This window comes from Oryctolagus cuniculus, chromosome 12 (assembly GCF_051225735.1).
Source record: "Oryctolagus cuniculus isolate XC-2025 breed Fujian yellow rabbit chromosome 12, ASM5122573v1, whole genome shotgun sequence".
In the NCBI taxonomy this organism is placed as follows: Eukaryota; Metazoa; Chordata; class Mammalia; order Lagomorpha; family Leporidae; genus Oryctolagus; species Oryctolagus cuniculus.
The window spans coordinates 68,330,183-68,349,622 of record NC_142878.1 but is presented as its reverse complement, the minus strand read 5'-3'; the positions used below and the strand labels follow the sequence as shown (position 1 = coordinate 68,349,622).

Genomic DNA, 19,440 nt, shown 5'->3' with positions numbered 1-19,440 from the left:
GGCCTTCTGGTGAATTTCTTGTCAACATCTTTTGAATTATTTTATGAAAGTGCTGTCTTTCTAATTAATTATTCACTTGCCTTCATCTTAAAGTATTTTTATAAGCTACTCATTTAATTGACCAGATGAAAGAGCACATATGAAGGCATTAATTTTTATTAACAGCTAAAGACTTCAGAATGTCATTTTTTCCTTCTGAATTTTCAGGAAGTCTCTATTATGTGTTTCCAGTGGGGAAAAATTGGCTTTAATTTAATTTACTTAATACAAAGATAAATATAGTCTGCTAATATAGTAGAATTAATTCCTAAATGTCAATGACAACTGCAGGATTTTCTCAGTCCTGAATGCCCTCACTGCCATCCTCACCAACCCCCTTATATCAGTTATGAGGGCCTGTGTTCTCAACCTGTAGCTGGGTTTGGCCAGTGGGAGGCACTGGTAGGAACTGGAGGCTGTGAGATTGGAAGGGGGAAATTAAAGCAAAAATCAAGGTTTTCCTTCCACTTTCCTTTTTTTGCTTTAAGAAGCAACTAGAGCAGTACTTGGCTCTCTCATCTGTTCCCTGCTCCCCACTTAAGAGTCCCAGGATGATCTCAGTCTTGTTGGGTGTGTTAGCCAAGATCTAATTAATAGAGAGAGAATTCACAGAGTAATCTGAAAAGGAAAATTTAATATAAAGAATTATCCACCACATGGACATTGGGGTAAATCAAGCTTGGCCAGTATTGAAAAAATAGAATTCAAAAGAATATAAGGTAGCAAATACAAGAGGTACTGTGACTACCCAGGCTGAGGTGGAGGGTCCAAGTGGTGACCTCTCCAGCCCCACCAAGACTAAGATCCAGATCTTACTGGAGCCAGAACAGCCATGGCTCACTGGGTGATAGAGGAATTTGCTGAGCTGCTATGACAGCAGAAACTGCTGGGATACTAAAGAAAGCCATGACATGGAGATGCCACAACTAACTCACTGCAAAGCTACCCTAAGGGATACTCTAAGATACCGCCCACAGGAAGTTACAGTGTACATTGGCTAGGAATGACTGCAGTAGATGCATGCACTGTAGGAGCATGTAGAAGTCACTCATGTTGCAGGAGCCAGGCAACACAGAAGCTGCACATACACTTCAGAAGCACTGGTGGAAATCAGGAGGACATGAATAAACCCTTCCTCCTGCAATGCCTCAACTGACAAAGCTTAAGATCATGCCAACTGACAGAGAAATGCTTACAGAACCTTTATGAGGGTACTTCAAAATCTCCACGAGAAATGGATTAAAAGATAAGTCATTTTGATGCAAAAGATTTGAAACCCCTTTTTGCCTAAGATACTCATTTCCCATGAACTATTTGAAGACACTTGTATTGGTTTTCCATTCCTATGGAACATAATACCATAAACGTAGTGTCTTAGATAACACAAACGTATTATCTCCCAGCTCCTGTGGCTTAGGAGTCCAGCACATTTTGTCTGGGTCCTCTGCTAAGGGTCTCACAAGGCTGAAATTAAGGTGTCAGAAGGCTACATTCTACCTGCAGCTCCCACTGGGAAATGTCCACTTCCAAGTGCATTTAAGTCATTGGCAGAATTCAGTTCCTGCAGGTGCATTCGTTGTGTTTTCTGCAGGCTGTTGACTGGACATCACTCTCAGCCACTAGAGGTCACTCTTGCCATGTGGCCCCTTCCACGGGCCCTCTTAAACTGGCTCTCCTCTCTCACCAACAGTCTAATCCCTCTCAAAGGGGAGACTGATTAAGACAGGCCCACTGAAGTGAAGCTAAGGCCATTACCCCCAGAGGCAACTGCTGCTAGACACGGGCAGAGGAGCGGTCTGCGGTGCCCTCCTTCGACCTGTAGGGGACCTGCTGCTTCCCCACAGTTGGCACATTCTGCCTGAACTTTTTATCCTCGGCAGCAGCTTCAGAGGCCTCTGCATCCCAAACTGTTCCCCCAGTGGTGTGCCAGCTTAGAGAGTCCTATGAGAGCCAGGGCAAAGTCTACTGATCTTCCAGTGCCCTACTTGTTTGGGCAAATTGACTGTCACTCTCGCAGGATGGCACATCTTGGTCTGTTCACCACATTTGCTGTGTCCATCCAGGACCCTGCCTCTCCCCAGGAGTCAGAAATTCCTCCTTCTTCACAAGACCACTCCTGTCCCCAGAATTTGGAACTGTTTGTTTGCAATGGTCTGGGGCCTCATACACCACCCAGTGTTGGTTCCCAGGAATCTGTGACCTTCCAGGAGGTGGCTGTGGACTTCATGGAGGAGTGGCCCTTCCTTGCTGGATTCCTCTCAGAGAAAGCTGTGCATAGACCTGATGCTGGAGAACTACAGCAACTCACTTCCTTGAGATATCAGGTTGGCAAACCCAGCCTCAACTCACACTTGGAACAAGAAGAGGCACCGAAGACAGAGGAGAGCAGGATTCAGCAAGACACTTGTCCAGAGTGGGAGACTCCATCTAAAACCAAGTGGTCAGTTCTTATGGGAAATATTTTTGGGAAGTAAACATCCAGTGGTGCCACAATGGGAAGCACTCATCCAGGGGAGAAATCCACTGAATATGCTCACTTGTTTTAAGTTTTAAGCCTGAACACTCCTCTTAGCAGACGGGAAGGCCTGCTGGCAAGAGGCCCTATCACTGCCGTGACAATAGGGCAGGATTCAGAAACAGGTCACATGTAAGCCAACACATGAGCATGTATGATGGGAGAAAAATGCATGCATGTCACCAGTGCCAAAAATCCTTCTCCACAAGCACCTCCCTCACGCAGCACTGGAGGACACACACCCGGGAGAAGCCCCGCGAATGCAGTGACTGCGGGGAGGCCTTCAACGACCCCTCCACACTGAGGAGCCGCAAGAGGACTCACCTCAGAGAGAAGCCCTTTGACATCAGCCAGCGTGCAAATGCATTCCGGACCCTGTCTGCCCTGAAGACACACATGAGAGTGCACACTGGCGAGAGACCTTACAAGTGGGACCCGTGTGGGAAGGCCTCTGGCAGGCGCTGCTGCCTCATCGCACACAAGAGGATGCACACAGGGAGAGGCTCTCCCAGTGTCAGGACTGCAGGAAAGCTTTCCAGCATCCCTCCCCTCTGAAAGAGCACGTCAGGAACCACACAGGGGAGAAGCACGCAGTGTGGCGAAGCCTAACTTCAATTTGCACAAGAAGAACCACACGGTGGAAAAATCCTACGAGTGTAAAAAACGGCGGAAGTGCTTTGGTGATCTCGTGTCCCGGAGGAAACACATGAGAATTCACATCGTCCAGAAGCCCACTGAGTGTCGACGGTGTGGGAAGGTCTTCAGGAACCAGGCCATCCTGAAGACACACTAGAGAAGCCCTACGGCTGTGAACTGTGCCGGAAAGCCTTCAGCACCAGCTCGACCCTCACCGCACACAGGAAAACACATACCCGAGAGATGCGCTAGCAGCGCGCTGCTGCCTGCGGCAAAGTCTTTGGCGATTATCTGTCCCGGAGGAGGCACCTGAGCGGTCCCCTCGTGAAGAAGCCTATTGAACGCCGGCAGTGTGGGAAGGCCTTCAGAAACCGGTCCACCCTGAAGACGCACATGCGAAGCCACAGTGTGACCACTGCGACAAGGCCCTCAGCATCGGCTCCAACCTGAGCGTGCACAGGAGGATACACACCGGGGAGAAGCCCTAGACCGCCAGGCCTGCGGGAAGGCCTTCAGCGACCACTCCGCCCTGAGGAAGCACGTGGAGACCCACGGAGGAGAGAGGCTCTTTGTGTCCTTGATATGGAAGAAGCTACGGTGAGTGCCGCGGCCCGAACGGGAACAGGAGCACACCTGGCACAAGGAAGCCAAGACGCCCTTATGAGCACAAGGGAATACACGCAACTTGGGGAGAGATCCAATTTGTGTGATGCCTGTGGGAAGACTTGAGCTGTCTCTCATCACTTGGGAGATTTGTGAGAGCTCACACGGGGTGGAGAGAATGTATGTTTCTGTGGTGTGGCGACAGCTTCTATGTAGAGCCAGCTCTTATTCCTAACAGAAGTTAGAGAGAGAAAAACCATTTCTCATGTCCTGGGTAGAAGAGTGATGAGTACAGGAGGAAGAATTTCTGTGAATGGAATGATCAGGGAGACCTTTCCTAGTGTCTCCCTGTATTTCCACTGAAAAAAAAAATATCCAGGAATATGAGAAAATCTGAAATGAGTCAGCAAACAATGGCCAGCTGACTTTTGGGGGGACTTACACACTAAGAATGGTTATTTCATTTTGAAAGAAAAAATATGTGACAGAAACCCTACGTGGTCCATCAAGCCCGAAGTCCTCAATCCCTGGCCCTTTGGAGGAAAACTGCCAAACCTGATCTACAGCAGTGGGTCTCAGTTGGGGGTGATTTTGCCACCCAGGGGACATGTGGCAATGTCTGGAGACATTTTTGGTTGTTACAGCTTTGGAGAAGTGCAACAACTGGTGCAGAGTGGAAAGACAGCTCGAACGCTGTTAAATATCCTGCAATCCACAGGCTTCACACACAACAAAGAACCGTGTGCCCCAAGTGTCAGACTTGCTGAGACTGAGAAAAATCTCAATTATTCTTCAATTATTGCCTATGGTAATCCCTCTATATTTATGAATCTTATGAGCATTCACACCAGGAGAAGTTTTAACATTTTAAAATATATAGTCAATGCAGTTATTCTACGAAACATGTGAAGACTTAATACTGCTGATATTCCCCATGTGGAACGTCACTTTCATGCAAGTCCTGTCATTTTTATGTGCAGATGAAAAGTCTCAATGGGAGAAAGATCCCAGTGAGATTTTCCATTGAGTATGGGATTGTATTTATCAGTCTTTGATCATGAAAAGAGACGCTGGCTCATTAATTTTTAGTCCTTATTTTTAAGGTTATGCTTCTCTAACCCTTTAGTGTCACAAAAGATCTGCAAATAGTATTTTTACTGTAACTTCATTCTCAATGTCATATTTTCCTTTTGAATAATCTACTCAGCCAATGGCATATGTAGAATTGTGCTATGTACCATGTAACATGCGAGTATTTTTTAGCACCTATGAGTTACTGGTATCTTAATTCAACTGCATTGTGATCAGAGCACGACATTTTTATCATATGGATCCTTTGGTATGTCTGTGGCCTGCTATCATCAAAAAAAAAAAAATTCTGGTTGCTTCCCTAGTATGCACTCTGATCTTCCATATTAAGAGAATTCAGGTGCTGTCAGATTAGTGCTGTTTTAAATTTTCTCAAAAGATTTTCACACTAGTCCATACTACTGGTACTAGACCATAACACTGGCCATTGACAAATAAGCAGATGGCACTGTGTAGGCTTCTGAGAAAGTTCTTGAAAAGAGGCCTTTCTTAACTGGATTTTTCTCTATGTGTTTCAATCTTTGCTCTTCCCTCAGCTTCTCACCTTATACAGAGATCCAATACCTAGTGTGTCTTGTGACCAAGAGGAGGACACTGCAGAGAAGTCATGGTGACCCTGGCCTCCCCTGTGGCTCCAGTGTCTGCACTAGCCTTGGATCGGTTACTTCCAGACTGCTTGTTCCGTGAGAAAAAATAAAACTGATGATTTGTTTAAAAAAAAAAAAAAAACGGGCCCACTCAGGAAAATTCTTTTTTGTTTAACTTGAACTCAACTAATTTGAGACCTCAATTACATCCTCCTATTCGTCATCTGATGGAACGTAAATACAGGAGCAAAATGCAGCACAGTCACAGTCCCACCCACACTCAAGAGAAAGCGGTTAGATTGGGCATGCACACCACAGGTGAGGATCTTGGGGGCCACTTCAAAATTATCCTACAGCAATAAGGAATGGATATGAAGTGGGATAAGACAAACTGACAACGGACATCCCAGGTGACTCCAACCCTGGGTTCCAGGAACCTCACCTCCTCTCCAGCCCAAGGAAAGTAGCTGCCTGTCCCTGCTAATCTCTGGATTGTTTCTCCGGCCTCTGTTCATTTCTTGGCACTTCCATCATCTATGTGAACATTTCCTATAATAAAGTCTTTGTTTTCAATACTCAGAATAATTTCTTTCTAGTAAGATGCTTAGTAAGATGAAGTTTTTCTGGTGTTTTTTCACCCAGGCAACAGCTGGTCCATGTGGATACATAATGTTGCATGCTCACATGTTCCATTTCTACCAACATCAGGAAGCGGCCTTCAAAAGGTCTATAAATGTTGTACACATGGTGGGTTTTGTTACAGATCCTGGGATCTACACGGTGATTTCCCTGCAGGGAACTTGCCAAAAACTGTACAAGGGATCTTTTCCCACCACTGATACCTCCAACTTCATAGGGTCTTCTGGATCCTAGGCAACAGTGCTGCCTGCACACTGGGCTGGTCCAGCTTCAGAGCCCTGCCCTGCTCTGGGAAGCCATTTATATTACTCACTAAATACCTGGAGTGTGACCTATGCTTTCTCCAGATCTCAAAGTCTACCAGGTGTTGTGCTTCCTTTTTAGTGGTTGGAAGTACAAATGCAATCATTTGTCCTTTATTTTAGAGGAGATATCCTGGCATTTCCAGGCCAATAAACCTCTAAAACCATGGAACACTGCGTCTTCATGGGGTTTATCTCCCACCCTCCAGGCCATAGGTGTTTTTCTGAGGCCACTGAAATACTGCTGACATCTTGCTCATCCAGTCTAATCAAGTCATAAAGATAACAGATCAACACGATAGTCTACATTTCTGGGTGTGCCAGTTCCATTTCTACTACATGTTTTGTTTGTTGTTTTCCATAGTTTTTCATATTTTTTTACTTAATTTCCTTTCTACTATAAAAGCATGGAAAAGTTAACATAGCCTTAGGGCAAGAACATAAATCTATATTTACTTTGTCCATTCCCACATGAATGCAAATTGATTCCTATTCTCCTTTCTCACAAGGATGGAAAAAGAACACATTTACCTGGCCAAAAGTCTACCTGAGATCATGCTAATCTCTGGCAAAGATCCATGTGGCAGAGCAGACTTCACCCACTGGGCTCTGGATCAGAAAACTGGCTCAGATACAGAAACTGGGCAAGGGACCGTGACTGTTTAATTTGGGTGGCTGCCCTCAGCCACCTGATCATTCATTCTTGATCTCTCTGTTTTAGACTGAATGATACTCAGAATTGTCACTGTTTGACCATCTATGTTTTTTTTTAAAAAAAAGGATTTATTTATTTATTTATTTATTTGAAAGAGCGACACAGAGAGAAAGAGAGGCAGAGAGAGAGAGAGAGAGGTCTTGCCTCCACTGGTTCACTCCCCAAATGGTCACAACAGCCAAAGCTGGGCTTATCTGAAGCCAGAAGCCAGGAGCTTCTTCTGGGTCTCCCACAGGGGCACAGAGACCCAAGGACTTGTGGCATCCTCCACTGCTTTTCCAGGCCACAGCAGAGAGCTAGGTCTAAAATGGAGCAGCCGGGACTCGAACCAGTGCCCATATGGGATGCCAGCACTGCAGGGGGCAGCTTTACCCACTACGCCACAATGCTGGCCCCTGCCCATCTATCTTGCCCTTAGATCTATCGTCTCAACCCTCTGCATAGCTCTCCTCCACAGAATGCTCTACCTTTTCTGCATATTAGGAAAACTGTATTCACTTTGCTTCTGGCAGTTTAAGTGCTACTACTTGACTTCTTTTACTTTAGGATATTATCCGCATGGCTATCAGGGAGCCCAGTTTTATAACAGCATATCTTACATCCAAGGCCCTGGTCTACAGAAGATAGTCACCACTGGGTTTCTCCATCATTCTGATGCCCCTTTTACCAACACATTCCTCATCACTTCAATAAATGGAGTATCATCTGGATTCTTCTTCAGAACAGTCAGCAGGTGGGTTTTCCAGATTTATATAATGGGCCCATTCTAGAAAGCACATATCTCAGAGCCCTTAATCATTTACTGTCTGGGGCCGGCACTCTGGTGTAGTGGGTAAATCTGCCTCCCCTACAGTGTCAACATCCCACGTGAGTGCCAGTTCTAGTCCAGGCTGCTACTCTTCTGATCCAGCTCTCTGCTGTGGCCTGGGAAAGCAGTAGAAGATGACCCAAGCACTTGGGCCCCTGCACCCACATGGGAGACCCGGAGGAAGCCCCTGGCTCCTGGTTTCAGATCGGTCCAGCTCTGGCCATTGCGGCCATCTGGGGAGTAAACCAGTGGGTGAGAGACCTCTCTCCCTGCCTCTGTCTCTCTGTAACTGTCTTTCAAATAGATAAATAAATAAATATTTTTAAAAAATCCTTTACTGTGTTCTCTAACAGCCTGAATTTTCTATCACACATTTTCAAAACCCCTTCAAAAACCATCCCTGCAGCAAACCAACACTACTTCTCAAAATATTAAATGCTGTGTTATGGGGTGTTAACATGAAGGAATAGGATGCTTCATCAAGCCCAAAGGGTCCCAAGGAGTTTGAGGATTCAAGATTTTCAAGTTCATCATCCCAAGTGTCAAGGCCTCACTCCCCATAATCAATTCTCATTTCCTCACCTAGCCACAAGACTAATTACTGGGATTAGGTAGTAATTTAACCCAGCATCTCCTCTAGGTGTTAAGGGAGGAAATTAACCACATACTGAAGGAGATGTGGGTATCTCCCCAATAGGTCCTGGCAAGAGATGGGAGAGTACACATGGAACCAGATCCTAAGTGTGCTGGGTTAATGGGGGTGAGATATAAGGTTGGGTAGAAGAGAATTTATGAAGGCTGACATTGTGGCATGGCAGGTAAAGCCACTACCTGCAATGTTGGCATCCCATATGGCTGCTGGTTCATGTCCTGGCTGCTCCACTTCCTATCCAGCTCCCTGCTAATGGCCTGGGAAAACTAACAGAAGATAGCCCAAGTGTTTGGGCCTTGCCACCCATATGGGAGACCTGGAAGAAGCTCCTGGCTCCTGGCTTTGGTCCGGCCCACCTCTGGGGATTTCAGCCATCTGGGGAGTGAACCAACAAATCCAAGATATCTCTCCTTTTCTTTCTCTCTCTCTCCTCTCTCTCTCTGTAACTCTTTCAAATAAATAAAAAAAATTTATGGGTAAGGAAGTACTCTCCTATAATAGCATTTTTTAAAAAAGATTTATTTATTTATTTGAAAGCAGAGTTACAGAGAGGCAGAGGCAGATAGAGAGAGAGTCTTCTATCCACTGGTTCACTCCTTAAATGGCTGTAACAGCCAGAGCTAAGCCAGGAGCTTCTTCTGAATATCCCAAGCAGGTGCAGGATCCCAAGCACTTGGGCCATCTTCTACTGCTTTCCCAGGCCATAGCAAGAAAGCTGGATTGGAAGTGGAGCAGCCAGGACTAGAACCGGTGCCCATATGGGATGCCAGCCCTGCAGGCCGCAGCTTTATCTGCTGCAACATGGTGCGGCCCAGGTGATTACACTCAGACTTTCTTTATTTCTCCCCAATAACCCATTAGCATATAGCAAACGCCATTCACTTCACGAGTCCTTATAATTAGTATTGGTACTTCCTCCAAACATGTCAAAGGCCTGAGTTATTACACCTTCCAGTGCTTTCCATTCCACTGGTGCCCTATCCAGAACGCCATCACTGAATGTTTTCACAATTTTATTGCTAAAGTATGCCAGGAACTATCAGTACTCCACCTACTACGAATGATGGAATTCCTATTGCTAGCCAGTCAGTAGACTATCACTGCTAAGTTGGTATAGGACCAACAGCCCTGGTGGAATGTCCCAAGTAAAAGATTCTGAGGCAGAGATTTATGTGCAGAAGGTTTATTTGAGGGTACTTTCATGGAGCAACACCTATACATAAGTGAAGGAAATAGGATCAGAGACATCAGCATATCCCATATGATAGAGTTTTAGGGCTGCAAGGATCCTTCAAATTGTCTCAAATAGAAGCCAAGAGTAATCCTTTGTACACATGCATCAGTTTAATATTGCCTGTAGGCATTCTCTGGAAAGAGGTATAAATATGGGCAAGTTGGTATCTTCCAGAAAGAAACTCAGGGGTACACATTTGGCCTGGCAGTTAAGATGCCAGTTGGGACACTTACATCCTATATCATAGTATCTCAGTTTTAGTCATGACTGTGGATCCTGATTTTAGCTTCCTGCTAATGTTCACTCTGAGAGGTAGTGGGTGATACCTCAAGTGACTGAATCCCTGCCACCCATGTTGGAAGCTTGAGTTGAATTCCTGGCTCCTTGCTTTGGTCCAGCCCAGTCCTGAATCATTGTGGGCATTTGGGAAGTGAACTAGCAAACAGGAGCTGTCTCTGCCTCCATCTATTTAAAAAAAAAAAAAAAAAAAAAAAAAAAAAGGAAGAAAGGAACTCAGCTGTGTGAGCCATTAGCAGCCAGCAGGCCCAGCAGCTAGGAAAATTAGCACCTGTACACTGAAGGAAGCAGCTGGGCAGCCTGCCACAAAGTCTACCATGGTTGCTTTCTACTCACACCTTGATGATGACCTCTCAGTCAGTCAATAAATTAGATTCCCAAGGCAAGAGAAAGAAGAGATTTATTAAAGCAATCCAAAACAGACTGAATCACTGGCATGTTCTTGAAATGATTTGCTTCTAAGACAAGAATTCTAGGAAAATGAAGAGCTAGTATTGAAAGAAAAGTGTTGACATTGCATGGAAGTAACACTTCCATGACCACAACTTTACCAAAGTCTATTCCTACCTCTCGGATCAATTCCTGGTTTCCTTCACTGCAATCTTCCCCTTCCCACACCCTGTGAGGATAGGCTGATTTTCCTCCTCTGGCATCTCCTCCCTGTACACTTTCTTTCTTGCCCATCACTTTGTCCCTTGGATAGGAATGATGCCCAGATCTATATCTCCAAGCTCCTCACTTTGGAGCTTCACAATCTAATGTCCTGCCACCTGCTGACGACCCCTTTCGTAAGCACCTCAAATTCAGCTCATCCAAAACCAAATTCCTTGTATAACATTCAAGGGCCATCACAATCTGGTCTCTATCTAACCAAGCTATTCATCTTCTACATTCATTACATTCATTGACATCCTGCCCTTTTTTTTTTTTTTTTTTGCTTATTTTATGGGCACACTGTACACTTTTAAAAAATATTTATTTCCATTTTATCTGAAAGGCAAAGAGACAGGAACAGAGGGACAAAGATCTTCTGGCTACTGGGTCATTTCCCAAATGAACTCCACTGCCTCCCAGAGTAGGCTGCAAAAGCTGGGGCTGAACCAGGTCAAAGATAGAAGCCTGGAGTTCAGTCTGGGTCTCCCATGTGGGTGGCAGGGGCCCGATTACTTGAGCCATCATCTGCTACCGTCCAGGGCATACAATAGCAGGAAGTTGGAACTGGAAGTATAACCAGGACTCAACCCAGGTACTCAGATATGGGATAGAGACATTCCAAGGGGCATCTTAATCTCAGAATCAAATGCCCACCCCTACACTGTGCACTTCTATGATTTTGTGCCTTTACACGTACTATTCCTTCTACCTGAAAATATCCTATTTATCTTCTATTTTTTTAAATATTTATTTATTTGAAAGGCAGTGTGGGGAGCAATTCGGACTAGACTAAGTTACTGGAATTAAGACTTATTCTATGCATCTGCTCTCCCACAATATGGCGCTGGGAGAGAAGAAAACAGCTTCTACACAGCTGCCTCCAGTTCAACCAATAAACTGTAGGACTTGCTCCTGATTGGAGAGCAGCGTACTCGGCGTGTGGGCAGCCGAGTTAGGATTGGCGGAGGAGGACTATAAAGGAGGAGAGAGACGGCATGCACCAGGAACATCTAAGGGGAACATCTAAGGGAACACCTGTGCAGCCCCTGAGAGAGCCGGCCGGCGGTGTGCCGCTCCCCTGCGGAAGTGGGGAATGTGGCCAGGGGGAACTGTCCTTCCACGGAGGTGGAAGGGATGGTAGCCAACCCGGGAAGAACCAGCAGCAAACCCGGGGAGGGCCGAGCAGACGAAAGAACAGCGCAGGGTCCTGTGTCGTTCCTCCATGAAGAGGGGGAGCGACAGGCAGAGTTACAGAGAGAGAGGGAGAGTCAAGGGGGTGGAGGGAGAGGAGGCGGAAAGAGGTCTTCCATCTGCTGTTTCACTCACCAAATGGTCATAATAGCCAGGGCTGGGCCTGGCCAAAGCCAGGAGCTAGGAGCTGCTTCTGGATCTCCCACATGGGTGCAAGGGCACAAGCATTTAGGCCATCTTCCACTGCTTTCCCAGGCACATTAGCAGTGAGCTAGATCAGAAGTGGAGCAACTGTTACTCGAATCGGCATCCATATGATATGCTGGCACTGCAGGTGGCAGCTTAACCCACTGAACCACAGTACCAGCCCCTATCTTCTTATATTTACCAGAATTCAATTCATTGTCCAAATTCCAAGTCACATATCATCTTATTTAGTAAGTCTTTCCTTGTACCACAATCAAAATTAATTTCTTCCACCAGGCTTTGTTTATATTGCCAGTAAAGCAGTTAACATCATCTATCCTACATTGTAGTTAGTGAGCTTGCATCAGTCTTTCCCTCTAGGTTGTGAATTCTCTCAACACTGGCACTGTCCAGTTATTTCACTTCTCATTAGACATTAATTGCCTAGCTCAGCCTCCTGCCCATGTTGGGATTTATTGTAGGTACGGTAAGTATTCAGAGACTGTAACGAAGACCAAGATAATAATGGCTCAAACAACACAGACATCTATCTCTCCACAGGGACACAGGATCCTTGTGGCTGGTAGCTCTGTCATCCTTTGGGTGTGGGCTTCACCTGTGAGGTCCTGGGGGCCCCAGCATGTCGCTCCCCCTCTTCGTGGAGGAACGACACAGGACCCTGCGCTGTTCTTTCGTCTGCTCGGCCCTCCCCGGGTTTGCTGCTGGTTCTTCCCGGGTTGGCTACTATCCCTTCCACCTCCGTGGAAGGGCAGTTCCCCCTGGCCGCATTCCCCACTTCCGCAGGGGAGCGGCACACCGCCGGCCGGCTCTTCTCGGGGGCTGCACAGGTGTTCCCCTTAGATGTTCCCCATAGATGTTCCTGGTGCATGCCGTCTCTCTCCTCCTTTATAGTCCTCCTCTGCCAATCCCAACTCGGCTGCCCACACGCCGAGTACGCTGCTCTCCAATCAGGAGCAAGTCCTACAGTTTATTGGTTGAACTGGAGGCACCTGTGTAGAAGCTGTTTACTTCTCTCCCAGCGCCATATTGTGGGAGAGCAGATGCATAGAATAAGTCTTAATTCCAGTAACTCAGTCCAGTCCGGATTGCTCCCCACAGATCCCCCTTTCTTTTTATTTTTTGGCGTTGATACGCGCCTGTCTTCGGTGTCCCGCGGCACACACTCTGCTCTACTTGCTAGAGTTGCCACAGGCTCTTACAAGTCCTATCAATCAGGCAAACCGAATCCGGGTCCTCTCTTCGCCATGTTGTGAGGAGGTTTTTAGGCGCTGATGCGTGCCTGTGTTCGGTGCCCTGCAGCGCATGCTCTGCTCTGCCTGCAGGGGCTTACAAGCCCTATCAGGCAAACCGAATCCAAGCCTTCTCATTGCCTTTTTGTGGGGAGGCCTTACTGATGTTAATTCGTGCCTGTCTTCGGTGACCTGCGGCGCATAAGCTGCTAGCCGCCGCAGGTGCTCATCGTGCTCATCGCCTCACTTAATCAGGCAGACCGAATCCAAGCTCTCACATTGCAGTGTTGTAGGGAGGCCTTTCTATTTCTCTATTTCTCTATCTCCGGGCATTCCTATTTCTCCCATTTTACTTCTGTCTGCCAACATTCCCATTTCTCTCACTCCACTTCCAAACTTCTGTTTCTCTTATCCCCGCAGCTTCCCGCTGCCCGCCCCGAGGCTACTTCTCGGCGGCTTCCCGGCTGAGCCGCTTCAGCCCGCGCCTCTCTCATCTGCGCAGCTTCCCGGCTTTGCGCGGCTTGGCTTCGCGCGCTCCGCGGTCTCCACGCCCTTCGCGTCTGCACCACGGCCTCGCGCCAGCCCCGTTCCCTATCTATTCACGCCCCGTGCTCTCTCTGCACGCGGCGGCCTCCACGGGAGTCACACAGCGTAGCTTACGTGTCCGCCACTAGCATTCAATCTAAGTTCCCCGGGCTAGCCTGGCGAATTCAACCCAGCTTACATCTCCGCCCCACAATTTGGCTTCCCGTCCTTTGCTCCCCGGGCTAATCAGACGGATCCCAATCTGGCTTACGTTTCAGCTTCTGGTTTCAACTTTTCGCCCCCTATTCCCGGGCTAACTTGAGAATCCCAAAGTGGCTTTCGTGTCCGCCTTGGCCTGCCCCCCGCGGCTTCAATTTCCCTAACATTTTTCTCTACCCGGTATGTTTCCCCAAACTTTCCTCCAACAATACTCCTCCCTCATTTCTCCTGGCCTCTCCCCACAGTCCGCATCCGAGTCTGTTTGTTCTAGCTTTCACTTTCGCTTTCGACCTTAGAGATTTCTCCCAGCTTCCCCCCGTAGTCCGTATCTGAGTCTATGCCTAGGCTTTCAATAGTTTCTTCCGGCACCTTTTTCGTCCGGCTTTTCCCTAGGCTGTTTGCTAGTCTCTCTCTCCGGTATTTTCCCAGTTCTTCCCGTTTCTTCCCGTTTCTTCCCTCCTAAGTTTGCTATCCGTCCTAGGTTTCCTATCCGAGTCACGGCACCATTATGTCGCTCCCCCTCTTCATGGAGGAGCAACACTGAACCCTGCCTAGGCTTCATATCCGAGTCACGGCACCATTATGTCGCTCCCCCTCTTCATGGAGGAGCAACACTAAACCCTGCCTAGGCTTCATATCCGAGTCACGGCACCATTATGTCGCTCCCCCTCTTCGTGGAGGAACGACACAGGACCCTGCGCTGTTCTTTCGTCTGCTCGGCCCTCCCCGGGTTTGCTGCTGGTTCTTCCCGGGTTGGCTACTATCCCTTCCACCTCCGTGGAAGGGCAGTTCCCCCTGGCCGCATTCCCCACTTCCGCAGGGGAGCGGCACACCGCCGGCCGGCTCTTCTCGGGGGCTGCACAGGTGTTCCCCTTAGATGTTCCCCATAGATGTTCCTGGTGCATGCCGTCTCTCTCCTCCTTTATAGTCCTCCTCTGCCAATCCCAACTCGGCTGCCCACACGCCGAGTACGCTGCTCTCCAATCAGGAGCAAGTCCTACAGTTTATTGGTTGAACTGGAGGCACCTGTGTAGAAGCTGTTTACTTCTCTCCCAGCGCCATATTGTGGGAGAGCAGATGCATAGAATAAGTCTTAATTCCAGTAACTCAGTCCAGTCCGGATTGCTCCCCACACCAGCATGTTAGGCAGTAGGATGGAGAAGAAGGTTTGGAGAAAGATGACACACTCTGTCCATGCCATGACCTGGAATTATGTAAATCACTTCCATGCAAGGCCATTGCCGGGAGCTTAATCACATGCCACACTTAGCTACAGGAGAGGCTGAGATAGTAGCATCTTACTGATATCCAAATCAGGGAATATTAAGAGGGGGAGAATCGATGTTGGAAAGCAACTAGCAGTCTTGCCATAGAAGAAAGGGCTGCTTGCTTCAAAATATGACATTCAAAAACATGAACATTCACTTCATTCATAGAAGTAAACCAGCAGATGGGGGAAAAAAAGGTAAGAAAGAAAAAGCTGGCACATTTGGAACAAAATAGCTGCTGAGTGGGAAACAGAAGAGAGCACGAGAGAAGGCAGAGGACTGTGCCCTCCTCCACTGGTGTTATCACTAGCTGCCCTTGGCTGGATGGGGTCCATTCCTCCACCAGAACAGCCTTTCCTTCCTCAGCAAGGCCTCCTTCAAATTTACGTAGGCCTTACAACAGGATTCACGCTTAGTATGCAGAATATAGAAAAATACTGAGTTCATTATGCCTAACAACAACAACAACAAAGACAGACACAAAGAGGTACATTCAGTATCACTCTATTTACAAGAAGCTCCTGAACTGGCAGAATCACCTTTACTGACAGAAAGCAGCTCAGAAGTTGCCTGGGCTTGGAGGGGAGGGGGCTGACAAAGCACAGGCATGTGGAATCGTTGTTGTTGTTCTTCTCATTGTGATAAAATACACATGACAGAAAATTTGCCATCTGAATCATTTCTAAGTGTACAGTGAAGTGGTATTAAGTACATACCCGCTGTGAAACCATCACTACCATCCAAGCCTAGAACCTATTCATCCTCCCAAGTTGAAATTCAGCACCCACGGCATAGTAACTTCCCATCACCTCTATCCCTAGCCCCTGGCAACCACTATTCTACTTGCTGTGTTCATGAATTTACTACTCTAGGTATCTTGCATAAGAATCATACAGTATTTGTCCTTTTGTAACTGACTTATTTCACTTAGCATTAAGTCCCCCAGGTTTATTCATGCTGTAACATGTGTCAGAATTTCTTTTCTGGAGTCATTGCCTTGGACAGACATGGAGGTGTGGTTGCTTCCCCAGCTCTGCACCCTCTAGTCTCTCCATGCCCACTGTGCACCTGTAAGTTGGCCCACAAGCAGATTTATTACTGGGTTAAGTACTTTGATGAGCACTACAAGTACCAGCATGTCACAGTACCCAGAGAACTCTCCAAGCAAGTATCCAAAACCCACTTGATATCTGAGGAGGAATGGCGGAGACCTGGTGTCCAACAGAGTCTAGGGTGGGTTCATTACACGATTCATGAGCCAGAACTGTGTATTCTTCTTTACAGATGACCTCTACCAAAAGATCAACAAAAGTGAAGTATATCTGAAGATGGTCAATTAAATCTTTTTCAAATTTCACGTCTATGTGTTAAGGTAGTATTCAGTGAATACCTAAAAAAATGTACAAATTATTCACTCACATCTGTGGGTGAAGTCTTCACAGCAACAGAGCTCAAATGCAACTGCAAGTAGTTGCTGTAGATGTTTAAGACAAAATTCCATCTAGTCAGTTTTCCTCTTAATATAAGTGCCCGTTTGATTTTACCTGCTACCTTTGTTAAATAAAGCTTGCATGTTGCATGTAAAATCAAAGAATTTTCTTTCTTTTTAAGGCTGAATAGTAATCCACTGTACCTACATATATATCCTATTTTGTTTACCCATTTACAAACACTTGAGTTGCTTTCTCCCTCTGGCTATTGTCAATAACACTACTATGAACACAGATGTACAAATATCTACTTCACTTCTTTCCCATATATAATCAGAAGTGGAATGGCTGGATCATATGGTAATTCTATGCTTAAATTTTTGGGAAATCACAATTTTCTCTTTTTTTTAAGATTTATTTTATTTATTTGAAAGACAGGGTTACAGAGAGAGGTAGAGACAGAGAGAGAGGTCTTGGTCTTCCACCCACTGGTTCACTCCCCAGATGGCTGCAATGGCTGGAGCTGCCCCGATCTGGAGCCAGGAGCCAGGAGCCAGGAGCCAGGAGGCAGGAGCCAGGAGCTTCTTCCCTGTCTCCCACTTGGGTGCAGGAGCCCAAGGACTTGAGCCACCCTCCACTGCTTTCCCAGGCCATAGCAGAGAGATAGATTGGAAGAGAGGCAGCCGGGACTAGAACCGGTGTTCATATGGGATGCTGGTGCTTCAGGCCAGGGCTTTAACCCGCCGTGCCATAGCACCGGCCCCAGGGAAATCACCATTTTCCACATCAGTTGTACTTTCCTCATTCCCATCATTAATGCACAAGGGTTTCCATTTCTTCCATATCTGACAACACTTGTTTTTGTGAGTTTTTTTTTAATAACAGTCATCCTTGTAGCTTTGATTTGCATTTGCCTAATAATTGGCAATGTTGAGCAAATTTTTATTTGAATATCTTCTTTGAAAGTTGTTCAAGTTGTTTGCCCAATTTCTAAATCAGGTTTTTTTGTTGCTGTTGAATTGTAGTTCATTTTATAATTTAGATATCAATCCCTTATTAAAGATATGAGTTGTGGTGTTGCTTCATGTCCTGGCTGCTCTCTCTGCTATGGCCTGGGAAAACAGTGGAAGATGGTCCAAGTGCTTGGTCCCCTGCACTCACGTGGGAGACCTGGTAGAAGCTCCTGGCTCCTGACTTCAGATCAGCCCAGCTTCGGTCATTGTGGCCATTTGGGGAGTGAAATATCAGATGGAAGACCTTTCTGTCTCTCCTTCTCTATGTAACTATAACTCTCAAATAAATAAATTTTTTTAAAAAAAGATATGATTTGTAAATATTTTCTCCCATTCCATGGACTGTCTCTTCACTCTATTGTTAATGCCCTCTGATATACAACATTTAAAATTTTTATGAAGTCCAATTTATCTATTTTTTTCTTTTGTTGCTTATGCTTTTAGTTGCAGTTATATCCAAGAAATCACTGGTTAAATCTAATGCCATAAAGCCTTTGTGATATGTTTTCATCTATTAATTTTATAATTTTAGATAGTACATTTAAGTCTTTGATTTAATGTTTGTATATGTGTAAGGTAAGGATTCAACCACATTTTTTTGCATGTGTACATCCACTTTCCCAACAGCATTTGTTGAAAAATATTGTCCTTCTTGAGATGGGAGAGGGAGTAGGAGGTGGGATGGTTTGAGGGTGGAGGGCAGGTAAGGGGGGGGGGGAGAACCGCTATAATCCAAAAATTGTACCTATGAAATTTATATTTATTAAATTAAAGTGGGCCGGTGCCGCGGCTCACTAGGCTAATCCTCTGCCTTGCGGCGCCGGCACACCGGGGTCTAGTCCCGGTCGGGGCGCCGGATTCTGTCCCGGTTGCTCCTCTTCCAGGGAGTGCAGTGGAGGATGGCCCAGGTGCTTGGGCCCTGCACCCCATGGGAGACCAAGATTAAGTACCTGGCTCCTGCCATTGGATCAGCGCAGAGTGCCGGTCGCAGCGTGCCGGCCGCGGCGGCCATTGGAGGGTGAACCAATGGCAAAGGAAGACCTTTCTCTCTGTCTCTCTCACTGTCCACTCTGCCTGTAAAAAAATTAAAAAAATTAAAGCTTTCTATAAAAATAAATAAATAAATAAGAAAAATATTGTCCCTCCTCCACTGAGTGGTCTTGACTCCCTATAGAAAATCATTTAACCAGGTATTTGAGGCTTCAGTTCTGGGACTCTATTCCCATCCACTGGTCTGTATGTCTATCTGTATGCAGAACCACACTATTTTGATTATCATAGTTTTGTCATAAGTTTTGAAATCAGGAAATATGAGATTTTCACCTCTGTTCTTTTTTCAAGATTGTTTGTGCTATTTGGGTTTCCTTGAGACATCTTAAGAATTTTAAGAGTGATTTTCCTGTTTCTGCAAAAAATGCTGTTGGATTTTGACAGTGATCACATTACTCCGTAGATTGCTCTGGGCAGTGTTAACATATCAAAAAAGTAATTTTCTGATGATAGAAAAGTTCTACGTCTTGTGATAACAGTTACACGATTGCATGTATTTTTCAAAATTCATAGGATTAGGGTGGATACTGTAGTACAG

At 46.2% G+C, this 19,440-nt stretch overlaps 2 pseudogenes; both read left to right on the top strand.

The window, feature by feature from the left end:
* Nucleotides 1–1,836: 1,836 nt before the first annotated feature.
* LOC100354628 (uncharacterized) lies at nucleotides 1,837–3,919 on the top strand (annotated as a pseudogene).
* A 12,318-nt stretch (nucleotides 3,920–16,237) lies between these two features.
* On the top strand, nucleotides 16,238–16,724 carry LOC108178262 (cyclin-dependent kinases regulatory subunit 2 pseudogene; annotated as a pseudogene).
* Nucleotides 16,725–19,440: the final 2,716 nt, after the last annotated feature.